Source organism: Phascolarctos cinereus, unplaced genomic scaffold (genome assembly GCF_003287225.1).
Source record: "Phascolarctos cinereus isolate Bilbo 61053 unplaced genomic scaffold, phaCin_HiC Scaffold_726;HRSCAF=1367, whole genome shotgun sequence".
NCBI classification, from domain to species: domain Eukaryota; kingdom Metazoa; phylum Chordata; class Mammalia; order Diprotodontia; family Phascolarctidae; genus Phascolarctos; species Phascolarctos cinereus.
Window position 1 is genome coordinate 426475044 of NW_027556098.1, and position 23109 is coordinate 426498152.

At 36.4% G+C, this 23109-nt stretch overlaps 1 pseudogene; it reads right to left on the reverse strand.

The window, feature by feature from the left end:
* Window positions 1-21514: 21514 nt before the first annotated feature.
* LOC110197782 (vomeronasal type-1 receptor 1-like) lies at window positions 21515-22509 on the reverse strand (annotated as a pseudogene).
* Between the last annotated feature and the right edge of the window lie 600 nt (window positions 22510-23109).

Sequence of the window (23109 nt, forward strand, 5' to 3'; positions counted from 1 at the left end):
AATTAATTAGAAACTAAATTATCTAATCCTAAAGAATGAGTGGGTCACACAACAAGTCATAGAAACAATCAAGTAATTTCAACAAAGAGAATGACAATAATGAGACAACATATCAAAATTTGTGGGATGCAGCCAAAGCAATACTTAGGGGAAATTTTACATCTCTAAATGACTTTATCAATAAAATAGAAAAAAAAATAATGAATTGGACATGCAACTAAAAAAGCCAGAAAAAGAACAAATCTAAAATCAATTAAATACCAAATTAAAAATTCTGAAATCGAAGGAGAGATTCATAAAATTTGAAGTAAGAAAACTATTGAATTAATAAATAAGACTAAGAGTTGATTTTATGGGAAAAAATAGAAAAACCTTAGGTTAATTTGATTAAAAAAGAAAGTAGAAAACCAAATGACCAGTATCAAAAATGATTCACCACCAATGAAGGGAATATTAAAGCAATAATTAGGAGCTATTTTGCCCAATTGTATGCCAATAAATCTGACAGTCTAAGTGGAATGGAAGAATACAAATTGCCCAGATTAACAGGAAATAACATACTTAAATAACCATATTTTAGAAAAAGAAATTGAACAAGCCATCAATGAACTCCCTAAGAAAAAAATCGCCAGAGCCAGAAGGATTTACAAATGCATCCTACTAAACATTTAAAGGACAATTATTTCCAATACCATACGAACAATTTGGAAAAATAGGCAAAGCAGTCCTACCAAATCCCTTTTATGACACAAAAATGGTGCTGATTCTAAATCCAGAAAGAACCAAAAAAGAGAAGGAAAATTATAGATCAATCTCCCTAATGAATGTAGATGCAAAAAATTTAAATAAAATATTAGCAAAGAGATTACAGAAACTTATCATGAGGACAATACACTACGACGAGGTGGGATATATACCAGGAATAAAGGGCTGGTTCAATAATAGGGAAACTATCAGCATAATTGACCATGTCAATAATAAAACCAACAGAAATCATATGATTATCTCAATAGATGCAGAAAAAGCTTTTGAAAAAAATACAGCACCCATTCCTATTAAAAACAATAAAGAGCATAGGAATAAATGGAGCTTTTCTTTTTTCCTTTTTTTTCTTTTATATTAATTTATTTTGATTTATCAACAATCACTTCCATATGCTTTTGAGTTGAAAATTTTTCTCCTCCTTCTTCACCCCCTCCCCAAGATGGTGCACAATCTGATATAGGCTTTATATTTACATACCCATTAAACATATTTTCACATTAGTGAAGTTGTAAGTAAAAATTAAAACCAATAGGAGGAACCATCAGAAAGATGAAACAAAATTCAACAGAAGATAAAAATGAGTGAGAGCGATTCGACTTCCATAGTTCTTTCTTTGGATGTGGACAGCATTTTCCATCCCAAGGCCTCTGGAGTTGTCTTAGATCCTCGTAATGCTGAGAAGGATTCAGTTTAACAATCTTAATCATTGCATAACATGGCTGTTATTGTGTACAAAGTCCTCTTGGTTCTGCTCACTTCACTCAGCATCAGACCATAGAAGTCTTTCCAGGTTTTTCTGAAGTCAGCCTGTTCATCATTTCTTATAGCACAATAGTATTCCATTACATTCATATACCACAGCTTGCTCAGCCATTCCCCAATTGATGGGTAGATGGAGCTTTTCTTAAAATGATAAGTACTATCTATCTAACACCATCAGCAAGCCTTATCTGTAATGGGGACAAGCTAGATGCTTTCCCAATAAGATCAGAGGTGAAACAAGGATGCCTGTTATTACCACTATTATTCAATATTTTACTAGAAATGTTAGCTTTAGGTGGCATCTAGGTGGCGCAGTGGATAGAGCACAGGGCCTGGATTCAGGAGGACCTGAGTTCAAATCCTACCTTAGACACATAACACTTACTAGCTGTGTGACCTTGGGCAAGTCACTTAACCCCACTTCCTGGCCAAACAAACAAAAAGCAAAAACAAAAACAAAACAAAATGAAATGTTAGCTTTAGCAACAAGAGAAGGAAAAGAAATTGAAGGAATTAGAAAAGGCAATAAAGAAATCTATCACTCTTTGCAGATGATATGATGGTATGTTTAGAGAATCCTAGAGAATCAACTAAAAAACTATTTGAAATAATTAACAACTTTAGCAGTCACAGGATAGAAAATAAACCCACATAAATCATCAGCATTTCTGTATATTACCAATAAAGCTCAGCAGCAGAAGATAGAGAAATTCCATTTACAATAACTGTAGACAATATAAAATATTTGGGAGTCAACCTGCTGAGACAAATCCAGAAACTATAGGAACACATTTACAAAACACTATTCACACAAATAAAGTCAGATCAAAACAACTGGAAAAATATCCATTGTTTGTGGGTAGGCCAAATTAATATAATAAAAATGACAATTCTACCTAAATTAATTTACTTATTTAATACCATACCATTCAAACTACCAAAAAGGTATTTTATAGAGCTAGAAAAAATAATACCAAAATTCGTCTCAAAGAACAAAAGATCAAGAATATCAAGGGAATTAATGGAAAAAAAATGCAAAGGTAAGTGGGCTAGCTGTACGAGATCTAAAACTATATCATAAAGTGGCAACAATGAAAACTATTTGGCCCTGGCTAAGAAATAGAGTGGTGGATCAGTGGAATGGTTTAGGTACACAAGACACAGAAGTTAATGAATATAATAATCTACAGTTTGATAAACTCCAAAACTCCAGCCTCTGGGATAAGAGCTCACTATTTGACAAAAACTGCTGGGAAAACTGGAAAATAGTATAAATATAAAATAGTATAAAATATAAAGACTGATACTATAAGCAAACTAGAAGAACAAGGAATAGTTTACCTGTCAAATCTATGGAGAGGGGAAGAATTTATAAACAAACAAGAGATAGAGAGTATAATTAAATGCAAAATGGGTAGTTTTGTTTACATTAAATTAAAAAGTTTTTGCACAAACAAAACGATTGAAACAAGATTAAAAGGAAAGCAGAAAGCTCAGAAATAATTTTCACAGCAATTATTTCTGATAAAGGCCTCATTTCTCAAATACATAGAGAACTGAGTTAAATTCATAAGAATACAAGTCATTGCCTAATTGATATGAACAGTCAGTTTTCAGACAAAAAAATCAAAGCTATCTATAATTATATGAAGAAATGCTCTAAATCACTATTGACTAGAGAAATGCAAATTAAAACAATTCTGTTACCACCTCATACTTAATTGGCTAATATGACAAAAAAAGGAAAATAACAAATGTTGGAGAAAATGTGGAAAAATTGGGACACTAATGTATTGTTGTTGGAGTTGTGAATTGATCTAGCCATTCTGGGGAGCAATTTGGAACTATGCCCAAAGGGCTATAAAACTGTGCACACCCTTTGGTCCAGCAATGCCACTACCAGCTCTGTATCCCAAAGAGATAGTAAAGAAAGGAAAAGGACCAACACGTACAAAAATGTTTGTAGCAGTTCTCTTTGTGGTGGCAAAGAATTGGAAATTGAAGGGATACCCATCAACTGGGGCATGGCTGAACAAGTTGTGGTATATGAATGCAACAGAATACTATTATGCTATAAGAAATGATGAGCAGGCAGATAAAAAAACCCTGGAAAAACTTACATGAGCTGATGCTGAGGAAGTAAGCAGAACCAGGAAAACACCGTATACAACAACAGCCACATTGTGAGATGATCAACGATGTTAGATTTAGCTCTTCTCAGCAATAAAATGATCCAGGATAATTTCAAAAGACTCGTGATGGAAAATGCTAACCATAAGCAGAGACAGAACTGTGGAATCTGAATGTAGATTGAAGCATACTATTTTCACTTTTTTCCCAAGGTTTTCCACTTTTGTTTTGTTTCTTCTTCCACAACATGACTAATATGAAAATATGTTTAACATGATTGCACATGTACAACACAAATCAGATTGCTTGCTGTCTTGGGGAGAGGGAAGGAGAGGAAAGGATGGAGGAAAATTTGGAACTCAAAATCTTATTAAAATAAGTGTTGAAAATTATCTTTACATTTAATTGAAAAAATGCTATTAAAAAAGAAAGTGAAAAAATATATATTGATCAGTAGTTATTTCTTTAGAGTGCTTTGTAATTGTATTCTTATCTCCTGTGTATATAGGTAGGTAGGTAGACCACTAATACACTTCATATATTCTGTGGCTTTCTGAAATGAATTTTTCTTTTTATCTCCCCCTCTTGATTTTGTTGGTAATAAATAGAAATGGGAAGGGAATAAGCAATTATTAGTACCTACCATTTGCTATGTTTTTTTTTAAAAAAATGAATTGTCTCATTTGTTTCTCACAACAACTATGGTATATATGTAGCTGCTATTATTGTAACTGTTCTACAGTTAAGGAAACTGAGATTGACATACTGATGTTTTGTTTGAATTCATCTTGTGTCTTTAAGATATTCATTTTTTCATTTTATTTTATTGACTCTTTAGGTTTCTCTAATTAATCAAATCATGCCATTTACAGAAATTCATCATTTTGTTTTCCATTTGCCTATGCCTAGTCTCTCATTTTCTTTTCTTGTCTTATTGCTATAGCTATAATTTCTAAAACTAGACGAAATAATAGTATTGATAATGGACCTCCTTGCTTTTCCTCTGATCTTAATGAAAAGGTTTCTTAATTTATGTCCACTGCATATAATTTTGGCCTAGTCTGTGATAGATATTATTTTTCTTCTAGTGTTTCTAATGTAAATGCACATTGCATTTTGTCAAAAGTTTTTCTTGTACCTATTTATATAGTCATGTGATTTCTGTTGTTTTTGTTAACATGATCTATTATGTTTATAGTTTTCCTAATATTGAACCAATCCTGCATTCCTGGTATAATTTCAACTTGGTCATGGTATATATGTTTTCAGCAGGATGATTTTGCCTATTTGCTAACATTTTATTCATTTTTTTTTTTGCTTTTTTATTCATTAGTGGTATAGGTCTACAGTTTTCTTTATCAGTTTTAATTCTCTCTGGTTTAGGTATCAAAAGCATATTCATACAATAGAAAGAATTTCATAGATTTTCTTTTTACATTTTAAAAAATAGTTTATGGAACACAGTAATTCATTTGTCATTGAATATTTTATAGAATTTGATCATAAATCCATCTCATACTAGATTTTTTCCTTTGGTGATAATTTTTTGCTTTTTCAATTTCTTTTTCTGAGATTAGATTATTTAAATTATTAATTTAAAAAATTACAGCATTTTACATACTTGTAAATATTGATTCATTCATCTCAGTTATTGCTTTAGTCACAGTTGCACGAAATGATTTCTTATAATTTCCTTTATGTTAAAATTTTTTTGAATCCTACTTTTTCATTTTTGACAGTGCTAATTTTATTTTCATTTTATTTTTAAAATTCTAATTTACCAGTGATTTATACATTATATTGCTTTTTTACAATCTAACTTTAATCTTATTTTAATTTTTAAAAATATTTTTATTTTTTATTATTTATTTTATTATTATATTTTATATTATTTATATTTTTAATATTTTAATGATTATATTACCTTTTATTTTAATCTCTTCTTTGTTTTCCAGAATTTCTATTTCATATTTTATTATGATATTACATTTTTTTTTTGCTTTTCCAAGGTTGTTTTTTTTGGGGGGTGGCATTAGATTTTTTGACTACGAGTTCCTTGAGATCAGGGAGGGCTTTTTTTTTTTGAGGCAATTGAGGTTAAGTGACTTGCCCAGGGTCACACAACTAGTAAGCATCTGAGTCTGCATTTGTACTCAGGTCCTTCTGACTCCAGGATGGTGCTCTATCTGCTGGGCCATCTAGCTCTCCCTAGGGAGTATCTTTTGCCCTTCTTCTTATCTACAGTGGTGAGCACAATGCCTCTTATACGGTGAGTATTTAATCAATGCTTGTTGACTCATGCTGACTTGCTTAACATTAAAGCCATTGACTTTAATGATCAAATGAAATAATATTCATAAAAGCCTTAGCCCCATGCCTGGTGCACAGTCGGCGCTCAGTAATATTTTTAGTTAACTTCAATCTCTTTCAGGTTTGAATCTTCCAGAATATGATTCTTTCCTCTTGCTTGAATCACACGTGTCACAAGAACATGAAGAAATTCTCCTGGCAAAGAGGTTTAGCACAGAATCATTATGAGGTATATGTACACTCTTCATCCAACAGAATCCTCCAGAATTTTCTTGGCTCAGAGCCAAGTTGCTTCTCCATAGGGTTGAAGTTGGTACTTTCTTTGTTGTATATATTTTCTTCCTAGAAATTGGCATAAAGTTGCACTTTTTGTACTGGTCACTTGTACTAGTGCTTCTTGAAAGAAAAGCTTATGCCACTGTCCTAGCTGAGATTGGCCCCAGTGGGGGAGGTGGCAGAAATTTTTATCCACCTGGGGAAGCTGTCAAACTGTGGACAGTCCTGCAATTTATGGCACATCCATTTAAACCTGCATCAAACTCCAAATCCAGGGTGTTACTGACCTCCTCAGAACTTCCAGGGTGTCACGGAAGGGCCAGCCTTGTCTGGAAGACTCATTGAGAACTTAAAAGTCCCCCAAAGGGCTTTGTGTTTTGTAGGACTCCAGCAGCTGCTCTCAGAAATACCAGATTCCTAGGCAGCAGAGGGCAGCAACACAGCTCACTCGGCTTTCCCATCAGGACAGACAACAACATGCTTTTCATTCTCTTTTTTACATTGCAAAGTATCAGTCCCAGCAGACAAATTTTTCCTTATAATATAGTAAGAAGAGCCCCCACATCTGGTTTTCCATCAAGGCTTGCCATGCCCTGACCTAATTTGCAAGGAGAATTGAAGGAGAAGGATCAAGCAGTAACTGTTACCTGAATTGCAAGGCTTCATGGTTTCCCAGTCTGACTTTTTAATGGTCATCTTTATTATTATGACTCCTGCACTGAAATCCACAACGGCTCATGAATTGTGGGTTTGTGAAGGCTTTTCACAGCAGTGAAACACAAGCTTTGATAGGTTCTACCACGGTGGAAAGCCTTTATCTATGCCCCAATTCAGGGCTGCCAACTTGCTGTCTGAAGAGAAGACCTGCTAAATTCCCCATGTTTTATCACCAGCTTAGCCTTTAGGGTGAGGAATTTTTCAGCCATAGCAGCTTTTAAAGGTTGTCTACTAAGTTGAAAAGGATTTTTGATCTCTATCAATGGAGAGGTCATACAGTGATAGATCTTTAAACTATGGAATTATTGTCACTCCAATCACTCTTGAGTGGGTCATAATTATGAATGTCACTAATATTTATTAATACAAGATGCAGAATAATACAATAATGGCTCACATTTCTGTAGCACTTTAAGGTTTATGAAACCCTGTACATATATTATCTTATTTGAGTCTCATAAGAAGCTTGTAAAGTACGTGGTATTATTATCCCCATTTTATAATGAGGAAAATAAGTCTGAGATTGGATGATTTGCTTCAGGTCACATGCCCAGCAAGTGTCTGGGGCAGGATCCAAGTTCATATCCTCCCCAAGTCGTCCAGTGCTCTATACCCCATGTCACCTAATAGACTGAGTGTCGGGATTAGAAACAAGAAAATCTTGGATTAAATCTCTGTCACTTATTAACTGTATGGTAATGAGTAAAGAAACCTCTATTTGTAGCCTTTATATATAAAGTCACAGATTGGTTGTAATCTGTTTTTTTTGGAGAGATTTATCACATGAGGAGTTTAGATGTTGGGAATTATTTTTATTAATTGTATGCATATTTTTTTTGCTGTGTACTGACTCTTCCTATTTCTCATTGTTGCAGTTTCCCCCTTTTAGGGAAAGGAAAATGTTGCTTAAATTACTTTTGTTTTCACTGCCATTTGGTTATTGAAATGACAGCCCATTCTGGTGGATTAGAATGTATTTCTGGAGAGCTTTTTTTTTTTCTAATAATTTCTTTCTTCCTTCATTTCCTCTTTTCCTGTCTCCTTTCATCTCTGTCCTATTTTTCTTCTTTCATCTTCCTTCCTTCCTTTTTCCCCCCTCCCTCTCTTTTTTTCTTCCTTTTTCCTTCCTCCTTTCTATTCCTTACTCTGTTCCTTTCTTCCTCCTTTTCCTTCCCTCATCCTCTCCTTTCATTCTTTCTTCCCCCTTCCAATATATTATAATTTTTAAAAATAATTTTATTATTCAATGAAAAACATTACCTTTTTTTATTCCACTCCCATCCCCATATGAATAATAAAAACAAAAGAAAACAAAAATCCTTATCCCAAATATCACTGGTCAAGCAAAACCAATCTCCACATTGACCATGTTCAAAAAGGAACTGCTCATTCTGCATCCTGAATCCCTCACTTATTTTCTCTGTCAGGAGATAGGTAGCAGTTTCACATTAGGTTCTCTGGAGTTATGCCTGGTGACTACATTGATTACATTTCTTAGATCTTCCAAAGTTGGTTGTCTTGACCATATTGTCATTCCCAAATGCATTTTGTCATGGTTCTGCTCACTTCACTCAGCATCACTTTGTAGAGATCATGAGACCAGAGGTGGAAAGTGCACATGGCACACACATAGTGCAAACACAGTAGGTGCTATATACATGTTTAGGCCATTCCTCCTCCTCTCTGAGGGTTTCTCCAGAATAGTTCCCTATGTCATTTCTTACAGCACACATTTAGTTGCTATCGTCATCCCCAAATGATGGGCACCTTGTTAGTTTCCAGAAGAACTACTATTAACATTTTTGTGAAGAGTCCTTCTCTTTCTTAGACTCTTTGAAGTATAGACTTCAATAGTGGCATTGGCAGGTATTAGTGGTGGGGCCTGGCTTAGTTCAGTCCCCTGAGAGTTGAGATTTGATATTAGAACAAAAAGAGGCACTTCTATGTCATTCAACAATTAACAAAAGATTGACTTAGCCATATCATGAGAAGGATATTCAATAGTCATTAAGGAGCCCTTGAGTTGATTCAACTTGCCTGAATTATCCAATGTGATACCCAAGGCAAGCAACAAAATGAGGGCCTGGAGCTCTTCATGGCTGTTTTGTATTCAGGCCACAAAAAGTGATGTCAACAGCCTGAGCCTTCAGTCTCTTCATCAATCAAGTTTTGAGAATGGGCTCAATATTTTTTATGGGGAAGGAAGGGACTATTATAACTTGAATGGAGTCAAGATCCATGCTCCACCCCTTGGTGATAAGAACCTTAACTCTTTGTAGTGGTGACAAATTCAAAAGCATAATGACTTAGAAAATCGCCAGTATACATGTATGTGTATATCTATAGCTCTATGTACACATATCCATGCTTAACTGTAGCCTTCTGGGGGTGGGGAGGAAGGGGAAAAAAGAACAAAATAAAAAGGGCAGAGCAGAGCACCAAAGAAAAGAAGGGAGCAAAGAAAGGATGGACAGCTCTCAATATAACAGCAGTATTTATTACATAGGCTTTCTTGAAATGGAAATTTATTGCTATGTATTTTGAATCCTCTCTTACATTCTGCTGTGCACATAACATGCTTTTTCCCTTTTCTTATTTTGTACCTAAATTTCAATATTTAAGTTCATGTTTCCTTTTTTCTTATTGTGTATGTAAGTTTCAGTAATAAAAAAAAGTCAAAAGAAGAAAATCACCACAAGCTATCACTCTCTATATTATATTTTTATTTATTCTGTTAACTATTTCCCACTGACATTTTCATTTGATTCCAGCATTGGGGAGTTTTTCTGCCACATGGGGCCCTTGGGCTGTGCTTGACACCTCAGCTCTGGAGAACCTTCCACCATTTAAATAAATTCAGTTATTATTGGTCAAACCTGACCTCTGACAATCCAACAGCCTGATATAGGCAGCACTAAAGCAGGAAAAGAAAAACTGAAGTAGAAACACAGCAAAAAGCAACCAACCAAACAGTCAACAAGCTTTTAGAAAGAGTTGTGGAATCCTAAAGCTCCTAGATTCCCTAGTCCAAATGATCAGATGCAGGGATCTGGGGATCCCAAGTCTTTGCAGTTCCCAGGGGGTGTCTCAATGTAAAAAAGAATGAAAGAAGAGCAGCTCCAACAGCATCTGGGCTGCAGCAACAATGAGGACACTTTGGGCACAGTCATGGACCCTCATCACAGGTTAGGAAGAATTGTCTTGTGACACCATCCATTTATTGAGCCCCTTGAGACCTGGAATACAAAATCTACACACACACACACACACACACACACACACACACACACACACTCTTTGACAGACTGCCTCCCTTCTTTTGTGGGGCCCACACATATCACCAGAAAGCAAGCTTCTTCCCAACAATGGCACCCCCTTAGTCCTCAGAACCTGCCCTGGAGAGGAGCTGTGCAATGATCCCTGGGTATTGTGACAGCAATGTGGAGAGGCCAACCAGTTGCTATTATAGTAACCAATGAGCTACAATGGGCCTGCCTTTTGTCACTGTGATGGGGTATAGGCCCAAGCTGAGACCTTTGCCCCTCACCTCAGAAAGAATTTGGGTGCCATTTCTCTATGGGCTCCAGAAAACCCTTATTCTTTGACCTCACTCTGGTCTCAAATAGTGGTCTGAGGCTATACTCTTCTCAACTGGCCTTTCCTTATCTCTTATTCAGACTCTCCCTATCTCTCTTTGAAATCCTACTGGAGAAGCCTAGTCTTTGATTCTACCTTTGATCTTATTTCCTTCCAGTTCTTTGTTACCCTAATAAAAGCCCAGCCCTTCATTGTCTATTTCCAGATGACCTCATCCAGACACTCCCATTCTCCCTAAACTCCTCCCCCAGTCACCCAGATCCTCTTCCCAGCCCCTCCTCTGGTCCCCCAAAATTACTTGAATGTACATAAGATTCACCCTGGCTCCCATTTAAATGCTGAGATTTCCTCATGCCTGTTCCTCATTACGGGTGTCACTAATGTTCAGACTCCTTAAGAGTCTGACCTATATGGCCCACCCCTAATAAAACTTTGTCTGTGGCTGAAAGAAGATTTGGGTCAAATTCATTTGGGCAGGGCCCACATGTCTTGGTCCCAGAACTCCAAGAATCTAGACCTCATCAACTGTACCTGCCAGTGTCAACTCTGCTGCCCCTACGCTGCCCCTGCTGCTACAGTTGTTCTGCTGTCCTCTACCTCTAGGGCCTACACTGTTGCCACCTGCCCCATGACCAACACTGTTAGATACTGTCAACCTGAAAGCTTGGTTAAAGAGACAACAAGCTAAGTGATAAGTAAATTCATATTGTTTTATTCCTTTAAGTTAGCAGCACATGTACATGGAATCAGAGCTTTAACTCTGATTGACTCAAGCAATTTTTGGAGGACATTTAAATCCTGACTCAGGATGTCTGTGTTACAAAAAAATATATAGCCTCCATATATTTTTTAACATATAGCATGGGAAAGGAAGTTTCTTAGTTGAATAGATTGTAAATACAATAAAATAGGAGAATGTCAAAGTGTCAATTGAAATTATAGATCCAAGATATCTGTGTTTCCCCTAGGTAACATATGTCCTTAGGATACTGCTGTGCACAGCTAACTCAGCTCGCCACTAGAGCCAGGATCCTAACTTTGAAGGGATAAGACCAGCTTAACCTTCTATCTCGAATGTGCATTGATGAGGCGGGAGACAAGATGGAAGCAACTCCGTTTATTTTTAGCAAAGCACTTACTTATATAGTAAAATAACAGGAACTCTATCTCAAGATACAATGACATATAGCCCATGCTGTGCTCAAGGACACTGCATGCACGTTCTGTGCGCTTATCTGACTCCAATCCCAGAATAGACTGCTAATGACCATACAATAACTAGGGGAGTTAAAGATTGTTAAAGATCCATACAATGGAGCACTGAACCAGGAGACCTTTGCTCAAGGATCAGCACCTGAGAGGGGCCTTAACCCATCAGTGAGACCTCTTGAACAGCCTGTGGCCCTCTACATCCTTACAGATCCCCAACAGGATACCAAGATAAGAAAAGTCCCACCATTCAAGAGAGTGTCTGGTCCCAGGTATCCTGTCCTTAGTGATCACAAACAGGAAGAATGCTAATCAGTTCCATCTGGTCCTGTAGTTGCTGACACAGTGAAAGGGTATTTTTAGTTCACTCAGAGAGAAAAGATTAATTCAGGTTTTTGGCCCTTATTGGGGCTCAATTGATCTTAAATGATTATCAGTACCACTACTCTGCCTGATGCTCCCTAGGTGCTGGAACCAGAGAGAGTGCCCATTCCCTGCCCCCTCCCTACCTGGCAGTCACTATAGCTGGGGTTTCCATCTCTATCTGTTGCCAACACTACCAGGATCTCCTGCTACACCTTGTGCCTGGGCAGGACAACTGTGTCTCCTAGGGCCTGCTACCCTCAGAAAGAGTATTGCTGAAAGCCTGAATGGCTGTGACCAAGAAACTTTCAAAATTGATGCATAATCACTGCCTGGCCTCAGCTAATTAAATGGGGACCATTTGGTGATCTGTCCATCTCCTCCATTCCAGCAATGTCTCTGGGGTCCAGGGGAGAATTTCTTCAATCAATTATTAAACACCTCTTATGTGCTAGGCACCATGCCAGGTGGTAGGGATACAAATAAGCAAAAGAGAAAGACAGTCCCTGCCCTCAAGGAGTTTCTATTTTAAAGGAGGAACACAACCCTCATAGAAAGCTGGAAAGAGGCGAAAGGACAACAGAGGATACCCGGCATGGGGAGGCACTTTCTTCCGTGGATTTGAAACCAAGAAGAGGTGCTGATGGAAAGTGGAGAGAGCTGGGAAGTCCAAATTCTGCTCTCTCTCTAGAGGGAAAGCTTTGGGTGGAGTGTAATGCTCTGCCCATCAACCAATCAGAGGGAAGAGGAGACTGAGGAGGGAAGAGGCTGAGTGTGCAAGACTGACCAACAGGTGATGAAATTTGATCAACTTATCCTGGGAGGGGCATATTTGGCATAGCCTTTGCAAGTGCCTACCCCAATGGCTGGCATCAAAGTATTACACTTTCATTTCCAAAAAGTCATTCTAAGCCAAATTATTCTTTCTCCACTCTCACACAAATAGGATTCCCTGGAAATAAGGAAGCCTTTTCTTTTGGTCAGGTTCCCCTAGGCATTGAGTGACATGACCATTAGCAAATAAAATTTTGGAAGGACAAGGGCAGAAAGAACTCCCTCTTCTGATTTTTCCTTTCCTACTTTGGGGACAATCTCTTTCCAAGATCCCAAAATTCAGTCCCTCTAGGCTGCCTTGAAGGTCACCTGAATTCTGAAGAGATCCTTTACCAAAACCTGGAGAAGCCTTCATTTACCAAACTGGAAGGCTTGACACAGCCGGACAGCTTCAAGCAAGTTACCCCAATTATCTTTGCTGTATACTTATTAAGGGTAGAGTGTGCTCAATTAAGTTTCTCCTTGGTGAATGGCCACAGGCAATTTACACTCCAGGCTAAACTCCCCAACCCCCATTTCCCCCAGCTCCTTTGCTGACTACTCCCATAATTAGGGGTAAAGCCTTTCTTAGGGCAGGCCCATGGAAGTTTGGGTCAATATTAGAACACAATGAGATGCTTATAAGTCACTCAAAAGTCAACAAGGGGATACTGACTTGGCCCTAGCAGGAGGCATCTATTCAATAGGGATAGACACGGAGGACCCCTTGAGTTGAACATGCTCCCTGGCCTGAATTACCTGGCAGCATCCATCATGCAAACATCAAAGTGAGGGCCTCTATCAACTGGTGGCTCTTTTGTATTCAGGCAGCCAGGGAATGATATCGAGAACCCGAGGTTTTATTCAGTCCCCTGGGCTAACCAAGTCATGAGGAGGGTCTCAATGCCTTCTAAAGAAAAACCATCCCAAATTGTATGGGGGGCGGGAAGCAGCTGTTAGGCTACTGATCCTACCACACTGGATCACAGGGTAGGCACAGCACCACTGGCCCATCATTACAGCTCCATTCCAGATCCAGGGTTTCTCCCATTCCCTTTGGGGTAGGGTCCCTAAAGAAACCCCTTCCGCTGCTCCGGAGGAGGGTCATCAGAGGGAGCGTGGGGGAGGTTAAAAGAGGGAGACAAGTTAGGTGAGATATATATATTTATACCTTATTTAATCCCTTAAGCTAGCAGAATACATGTATACATAGGAGACAGAAAATAATTCTGACTGAGAGATAAGCAAGTTAAAGACCTTTTATACACTTAGAGCAATCCCAATTTAGGTTGTCTGTGTCACCTAAAATTATAGCTTCTGTATGCGTTCAATGATAACATGACAGAGGAATTTTCTTGATAGGATAGTGATAATCATTCAAGATCATTTGAGACCCAATAAGGGCCAAAGCCTGAATTAATCAACCAGAAGAAGCATCCCAGAATAACAGACATCATTTTCTTTGTTCTCTGAGTGAACTCAAAATGCCCTTCCCATGTCAGTAACTACAGTACCAAATGAAGTTGATCAGCATTCTTCTGTTTATGACCACTAAGGTCCCTTAACCTGAACATCATATTGAATAATCATACTTTTCTTATCTTGGTATTTTATGGACATATGCTATGCTATGTCATGTTAATGGTAAAAGTAACACAGATATCCTGTATCTATAATTTCAATTGACACTTTGACATTCTGGCATCTAATTGCATTTACAGCTGATTCAGTTAAGAAAATTTCTTTCTCATGCTATTGTTAAACATATTTGGAGACTAAATTTGAGTAACACAGACATCCTGAGTCAGGGTTTAAATGTTCTCCTCAAATTGCTTGATTCAGTCAGAGTTAAAGCTCTGGCTCCACGTACATGTCACTAAATTAAGGGAATGAACAGTATTAATTTACTTATCACCTAACTTGTTGCTTCTTTAACCAAACTTCAAAGTCAATAATAGGTTACAAATACAACAAGATAGGACAAGTGTTCAAGTGTCCATTGAAATTATTGATCCAGGATATATGTGTTTCTTCTATCATTAACATGAGACGATAAAACATAACATAGCATATGTCCATAAAATACCAAGATACCAAAGAAAAGTCTCATTTTCAAGATAGGTGCCTTGTCCTTAACAGAAGAATGCTCCAGGTCAGCTTCATCTAGCCTTGTAGTTGCTGACACAGGAATGAACATTTTGAGTTCACTTAGAGAGCAAAGCAAAGCATGTCTGTTTTGCCAGAACATGCAAAGCATTATGTTAGGTTAAGCTCAGAGTGGGCTAAAATGTCTGTCCTGATTGGCCAATTCAGGTTTTAGGCCTTTCTCAGGTCTTGGGGGTTCAAAATGGTTTGGGGAGGGGTCTACAGTGTAAAATGTTATCTCAAGGTTGTTTTAATTTGCATTTCTTTAATCAATAATGATTTAGAGCACTTTTTCATGACTATAAATTGTTTTGATTTCTTCATTAGAAAACTCTCTCTCTCTCTCTCTCTCTCTTTCTCTCTCTGTATATATATATATATATATATATATATATATATATATATATAATTACTCTGAAGATATTAGGTCCCCTTTGTCTATCTGTCCTTGGGCTAATTTTCTACCAGGAGCTCACAAGCATATCTCTATATGCAGGTTCCACCAGCTGTGAGGGAAATAAACATGCACATTCAGCCTAATCTTGTTTGTTTTTCTTAGAACAAACTCACTAATGGTTGACACCTTCTAATCTCAGGTGCACTTGTTTTATTTCTACAACCCCTTTTTAATTTAATGTAATCAAAATTACCCATTTTACACCTCACACTACTCTCTGCTGTTTATTCATAAATTGTTCACCTCTCCAAAAGTCTGATAAGTAATATGTTTCATGTTCTTCTAATTTTCTTGTAATATCACCCTTTGTATCTAGGTCATTTGAGTATTATCTTGGTAAATGGTGTAAGATATTGGTCTATGCCCAGTTTCTGCCATACTGCTTTCCAATTTTCCAAAAAATTTTTACCAAATAATGAATTTTTATCCCAAAAATCTTGTCTTTGAATTTCTGAAATACAAGGTTACTATATTTATTTACTGCCATAAGATGTATGTCTACTCTATTCCATTTATGTACACTTCTATTTTTTTAGTCAGTATCAGATAATTTTAGTAATTACTGCCTTATAATATCGTTTAAGATCTGATACTGTTAAACACCCTTTCTTTACATTTTTTTCATTAATTTTTTTGACATTTTTGAGTTTTTGCTCTTCCAAATGAATTTTATTATTTTTTCTGATTCAGTAAAATAATATTTGGTAACTTAATTGGCATGGCATTGAACATATAAGTTTCTCTAGATAAAAAATGTTTTGTTTATTATATTGGTCCTGCATACCCATGAACAATTCATATTTCTCCAATTATTTTAATGTGCTTTTTTGTATAAAAAGTTTTTTTTTCATTTTATTCATGTAGTTCCTGGAATTGTTTTGGCAGACATACTCCCAGGGAATTTTATACTGTTTAGACTTATTTTAAATGGAGTATCTATTACTATCTCTTCTTGCAGGGTTTTGTTTATGACATATAAGGAATGGTGATGATTTATGCGTATTTACTTTATTTCCAGCTAGTTTGCTAAATTTATTGTTTCAACTAATTTTTAATTGAGTCTTTGAGATTTTCCAATATAACATCATACCATCTACCAAATGAGATAGTTTTATTACCTCATTTCCTATTCTGATTTGTTCTATTTCTTTTTCTTCTCTTATTGCTATTGCTAGGATTTGCAATAAAATATTGAATGATTTTGGTGACAGTGGTCATCCTTCTTTTACACCTGATCTTACTGGGAAGGTTTCTAGTTTATCTCCATTACAAACAATGCTTGCTGATGGTTTTAGATCAATGCTTTTTATCAATTTGAGGAAAAATCCATTTATCTCTATACTTTGAAATATTTTTTTTAGTAAAAATGAGTGAACTTTATCAAAAGCTTCTGCATCTATTGATATGATCTTATGATTTTTTTGCTTTTATTTTTTATATAATCAATTATGTTAATAGTTTTCCTTGTGTTAAACCATCTCTGCATTCCTGGTATAAATCTCACTTGGTCATAATATATAATATTTGTAATATATCACTGTAATCTTTTAGCTAATATTTGTGAACCCTGAATCCCACAAACCCCAATTTGTAGCAGAGTCTGCTGTAAGAAAGAGACAAATGAAATCAGAGTATGTGTGTCCATGGTTTAATTTATCTCAAGCTGGCTTGACATGCATTGCATGGGAGTTCAGTCCAAAACTGGGGCCTCCTAAAGGGTCCAGTTCAGAACTAGATCAATTTGGGATTTTCGGGGTATACCATTATACACCCTTCAAAGAGTAGGTGTTCCCAAGGGGTGCCAATCAACCACAATTGGTCGATATACTCGGAGGTGGGTGGATTATATTAAAATGAGGTCTTGAGTATATACCTTAGATCACTCATTCCACAGGGGCCAATATTGCCCACCATCAAAGGAAATACCACTCCAGTCTTGGGAGTCTGTCTCCACCCAAACTTGAGTAGGATAAAATCAGTTCAGGCCTGGGTTGGAGTTTGACCAAGATAAGAAGATTCAATGCAATCTCATCATCACAGATGTTCTGCTGAAGAACCTTGGTCAGAAGGCTGGCAGGTCAGAGCTCTGAGTCTCCAAGACACAGATTACCAAGAGAAATCATTTTTCACATATTTTATTTAGGATTTTTGCATCCATTTTCATTAATGAAATTGCTCTATAATTTTCTTTCTCTGTTTTTACTTTTCCTGATATAGGTATAAGTATCACATTTGTTTCACAAAAGGAATTTGGTAGGTATTATTCTAAATCATTTATTTAACACTGGAATTAGTTGATCTTTAAATGTTTGATAGAATTCACTTGTAAATCCATCTGATCCATGTGCTTTTTTTTCTTAAGAAGTTGATTTATGACCTGTTCAACTTCTTCTAAAATAGGTCTATTGAGATATTCTGTTTCCTTTTCTGTTAATCTAGGCAATTTGTATTTTTGTAAATATTCTTCCATTTCACTTAAATTGTTAAATTTATTGACATATATGGGCAAAATAACTTTTTATAATTGCTTTCATTTCATCTTCATTAGTGGTACATTCATTCTTTTCATTTTTGATACTAGTAATTTGATTTTCTCCTCTTTTTTTAAATGAAATTAACCAATGGTTTATCTATTCTGTTAGTTTTTTCATAAAACCAACTTCTATTTTTGATTATTAATTCAATGGTTTTTTAAGCTCAATTTTATTAATCTCACTTTTAATTTTTAGGATTTCCAATTTAGTGTTTAACTGGGGATTTTTAGGTTTTTTTCTTTTTCTGTTTTTTAATTGTTTTCATAATCAACAAATCAGCAAGTATGTATTAAGTGCCAGGCTCTACCCTAGGTTCTGGGCTACAAGTACAAAGAATGAAACATTCCCTGCTCTGAAGGAAGTTATATTCTAATGGGGATACAAGAAGGACTTAAATAAATTAATACTAAATCAATACAAAATGAATAAAATGAATGACTACACAGTAGTTAAATCCAAGAGAGTTTGGGATGTAGGAAAGTTCTTGCAGGAGGGAGCATCTGGAAAGGGTTCATGCAGAGATAGTGCCTAAGTGGCATCTTAAAGGAAGAGACACCATGAGGGAGAGATAAGGAGGCAGTTCATTCCAAGCATAACAGAAAGTCAGTGAAAAAGTATGATGTTATAAAACACCAAGAAATAATAAAACTAGAAAAAATTGAAGAGAATCTGAAACATCTCATTAGAAAAACAACTGATCTGAAGAACAGATCAAGGAGAGACATATAAGAACTGTCAGACTACCTGAAAGTTATGATCAAAAAAGAGTCTGGATACAATATTACAAGAAATTATTAAAGAAAATTGCCCTGAAGCTCTAGAACAAGAGGGCAAAGCAGAAATAGGAAAAACTCTGCCATTCACCACCTGAAAGATATCTTAGAAGGAAAACTTAAAGGAATGTCACAGCCAAGTTTAAAAGCTCCCAGGTTAAGGAGAAAATATTGAAAACAACAGGGAAAAAAACCCAACTTAAATAGTGCAGAAATACAGCTAGGATTTCATAGGACCTAGCAGCTTCTACTCCAAAAGACTATAGGTCTTGGATCATTACATTTGAAAGGCAAAAGAACTGAGGTTGTGTTCAAGAATAACCAACCCAGCAAAGCTGAGTATAATATTGGATAAAAAAAAAATTAACATTTGATGAGCTGAAATACTTTCAGGTATTTGTAACAAGAAGATCAGAACTCAATGGAAAATTCAATGTAAAAGATTCAGAAGAAATACAAGGAAATCATTAAAGACTAATTATAAGACATTCATTAGGATCAAACTCTTTACATTTGTGTGTATTTTATATACATATATATGTGTGTGTGTATGTATGTATATGAAAATATTATCAATAGTCTTTTTTTAAGATTTTCTCTTTTTAAAACTTTATTTTAGACTCAAACACCAGAACTCAAACACAGAATAGAGAAAAGAAAAAGAAACATAAACTTAAATATTGAAACAAAGTAAGAAAAAAAGCATATCATGTGCATAGGACATGAGAAGATTCAAAATATATAGCAATAAATTTTCATTTCAAGAAAGCCTGTATGACAAATACTACACATTGCATCAAGAGCTGTCCATGTTTTCTTTGATTCCCTGCAAATTTTCTTTTGTTTTCTGCTGTGCATTTTTACTCTGTTCTTTTCTCCCCCTTCCTTGTCACCCTTATCAACATTCTTAAAACAGTCATCATTACTAAGATAGTTTGAAAGAAATGTTGGGGCTGAGTTGTATATGATGTGGTGATTCTAAAAAACAAAATTGGGTAAGAAAAGGTAAAAGGGAGCAATTATAAAAGTGGGGCATGAAAGGAAGAACTAATACAGAGGAAGCTGGTGGAGGTGGAGGGCTGATAATATTGGAATCTTACTCTCAGCTGGGCTGAGGAGGAAATAATGTGTGCATCTGGAAGGTTGTAGAAGTCTTCTGAACTTATAGAGGGGGTAGAAAACTGGGGGTTATGGCAGGGGAGAGACTTTTAGAGGGGCATGTGGATTGGGATCTGGAAGAGTGGGGGGAGAGAAAGCGGAATTTGCAAGGGTATATGGATTGAGATTGGGGGTGGTGGTGGGAAGGGGAAACTCTTGGAGTTGTGAGTGAAGTGGGCGGTGAGAGGTTGCGGGAGAAGATAAAGTAACAGGAATAGGGTAAAAAGAGAGGCTGAAAAAGAAAATGGTGGGTAAAAATAAGATGGAGGGAAATTCACAAATAATGATTATAACTTTCAATGTGAATGGATGTTTATAGCAGCTCTATCTGTGGTGGCAAAGAACTGGAAATTGCAGGGATGCTCATCAGGTGGGGAATGGCTGACCAAGTTATGGCACATGATTATGATGGAATACTATTGTACTACAAGAAATGATGAGCTCAATGAGCTTAGAAAAATATGGAAAGACTTGCACAAAATGATGAAGAGCAAAGTGAGCAGAACCAAGAGAACATTGTATATAGTAACAGTAATGTTATTTGAAGAAAGACTTTGAGAGACTAAGTCATTTTGACTATTATAAACATACAAATGAAAGCTGAAGGACATGAAGACAGAAGATATCTGCATCCAAAGAAAGAATTGATAAATAGAAATATCTGTACAAGAATTTATATATATGCACATACATATATGTGTATGCATGCATACATACATCTACACATGGACATGTACATATACCTATTGTGTCTAATGGTGTGTATATATGTATACATATACTCATATACATACACATAATGCATATATACACATACACATATATTGAGTCAAATGGTATATGTATACATCTATACATATACATATATACACACATATATATGTAGTATATATGTATGTATATTGTATCTAATGGTAGTCATCTCTAGGGCAAGGAAAGGGAAGGGAAGAAACAAAGGGAAAAAAAAGAAATTTACATGATTACTTGGTTGTATATTTGGAGGAAATAGCAAGTTTACCATTGTAGATGTGCAGTTTCATGGGCAATCATCTTTTTTCTTTTAATTGTACTGTGTTATAGAAATGCTTGTTTTATTCCATGAATTGAAAACAAAAGAAATTTTAAAAGAAAAAGCATGGAAATGGAAATAGAATGTATATGAGAAACAAAGAGAAATCCATTTTAGGTGACCTAATGATTGTTGGAGGAGGAACATTCTATGATGACAGAAGGAAAATTTGGGCCAGGTGGGAAGGGGCTAACAGAAGATTATATTTCAGAGAGGCAAGAGGAAGCAGATGGCCCTAGTGATCCCAATCTCCCATTCAGGTCCATCTGTCCTTTACGTTTAGATATGGAAAAGGTGACTGTCTCCTACAACCAAGATACAAGCCTATTTTGATTCATTTTTTTGGATAGTATCAGGTCAGTCAGTGCCTTTTCCAGAAATCTTCAGTAAAGGGATGTACCCTTGGAGATCACTTATTCTGAGAATAGGGCCTTTACTAGGCAGCACAGCAGGACCTGGGGATTTTAATATCTCTGTGAATCAGCAAAATGGGGCTGCTGTCTGGGAAACACAATACAATAAATGTAGTCACAATCATTACCCAAGTACCAGAATGAAGCACATATACTTTATACAGTATAAAGCCACAGCTGATACAGTAAGCAGAAACAAAGATGCTCACTAGCAGCAGGATGGTTTGGGTGGCCTTCATCTCTGGAGATGTCTTTGAGAAGAGGCTGGTGCTGTGAATATGCTTGACCCTCTGGTGATGTCTGTGCAGGAGGAGTACCATGTAGCCACTGGTATAGACCATGCATCCTACACACAAGATGTCTCGAAGGGAAGGCAGGATGATAATCTCCATAAAATTTTTTTCCCAGTAGCAATAAAGGAGATTAAATCCACTTGTGTGGGTACTGTTTCTGCTTCTTGATTCTGATATATATATACATATATATATATATATATATATATATATATATATATATATATATATATATATATATATGAAGAGAGAGAGAGAGAGAGAGAGAGAGAGAGAGAGAGAGAAAGAGAGAGAGAGAGGCAGATCATGTTGGTAATACAACAGAGGAAACATGAGAGGTGGGTGAACTTCAGAGCTCTGACTTTGAGTTTGGCCAACCTAGAGTTGTTGGGACTGATGGCGACTGCCTGAAAGGTGCTCAGTAGACAGGTGGTACATATGCAAAGTCCCCGGCTGACTCGTTGAAGATAAAATGCAATTTTACATGCTGTAATGCCCAGGAAATATCCTCTCCTGAAATGTAATATTGCTAGTGGGCATCCCTGGGAGAGAAGCACTATAGTGTTGGTTAAAGTAAGTTAGGTGAGAATGAGGTCCATAGGCCTCCACTTATGGCTGGTGAACAAAATGAAGGTATAAAACCAGAAGAAGATGGAGTTTCCTAGGACCCTACCTGCAGTCTGAGAAAGGAAGATAATTCCCAGAACAGTATCATGTAGATGCATGTTCTTGGAGTATTGTGGGAAAATGTAGGCACCGTCAGAGATACCTTGGGAAAAAAGAACAAAGAACATTCAAGAACCTTTCATGGTCAGTAAAATTCTGTCCCATAATCCAACCATTAGAGTGGTGATGGAAGCCTATGACTCAGTAGTATCTACTGGCCAAATGTGCCTTCAGAATCTCCTAGGTGAGTACATACCACACCCTCATGCACATACACAGGTATATACAGAAGCAGCCTCTTCTTCTCAATCACACAGTTCCACACACATGTACATTCATGAGCATATATCCCATTTTCCTCTCCCCTGATATCATTCATGGACTTCCAAGATATTTCATTTGCCACATTGACTCTTAGTTTTGAAACATTGTATAACTGGGCTTCCAAACAAAGCTGGGGCCTTTTGGATGATTCTGTATTTGTGGAGGAAGATTTGACTCTTAATTGTGCAGAGAATTCTGAGTCAGAGCTTTGGACTTGCAAAAGAGGGCATTGTGGAAAAACTTAAAAAAAAGTCAGCCTAGCAGTACCAAATTTCAAACTATATTACAAAGCATAATTGTCAAAACAATCTGGTACTGACTAAGACATAGAATGC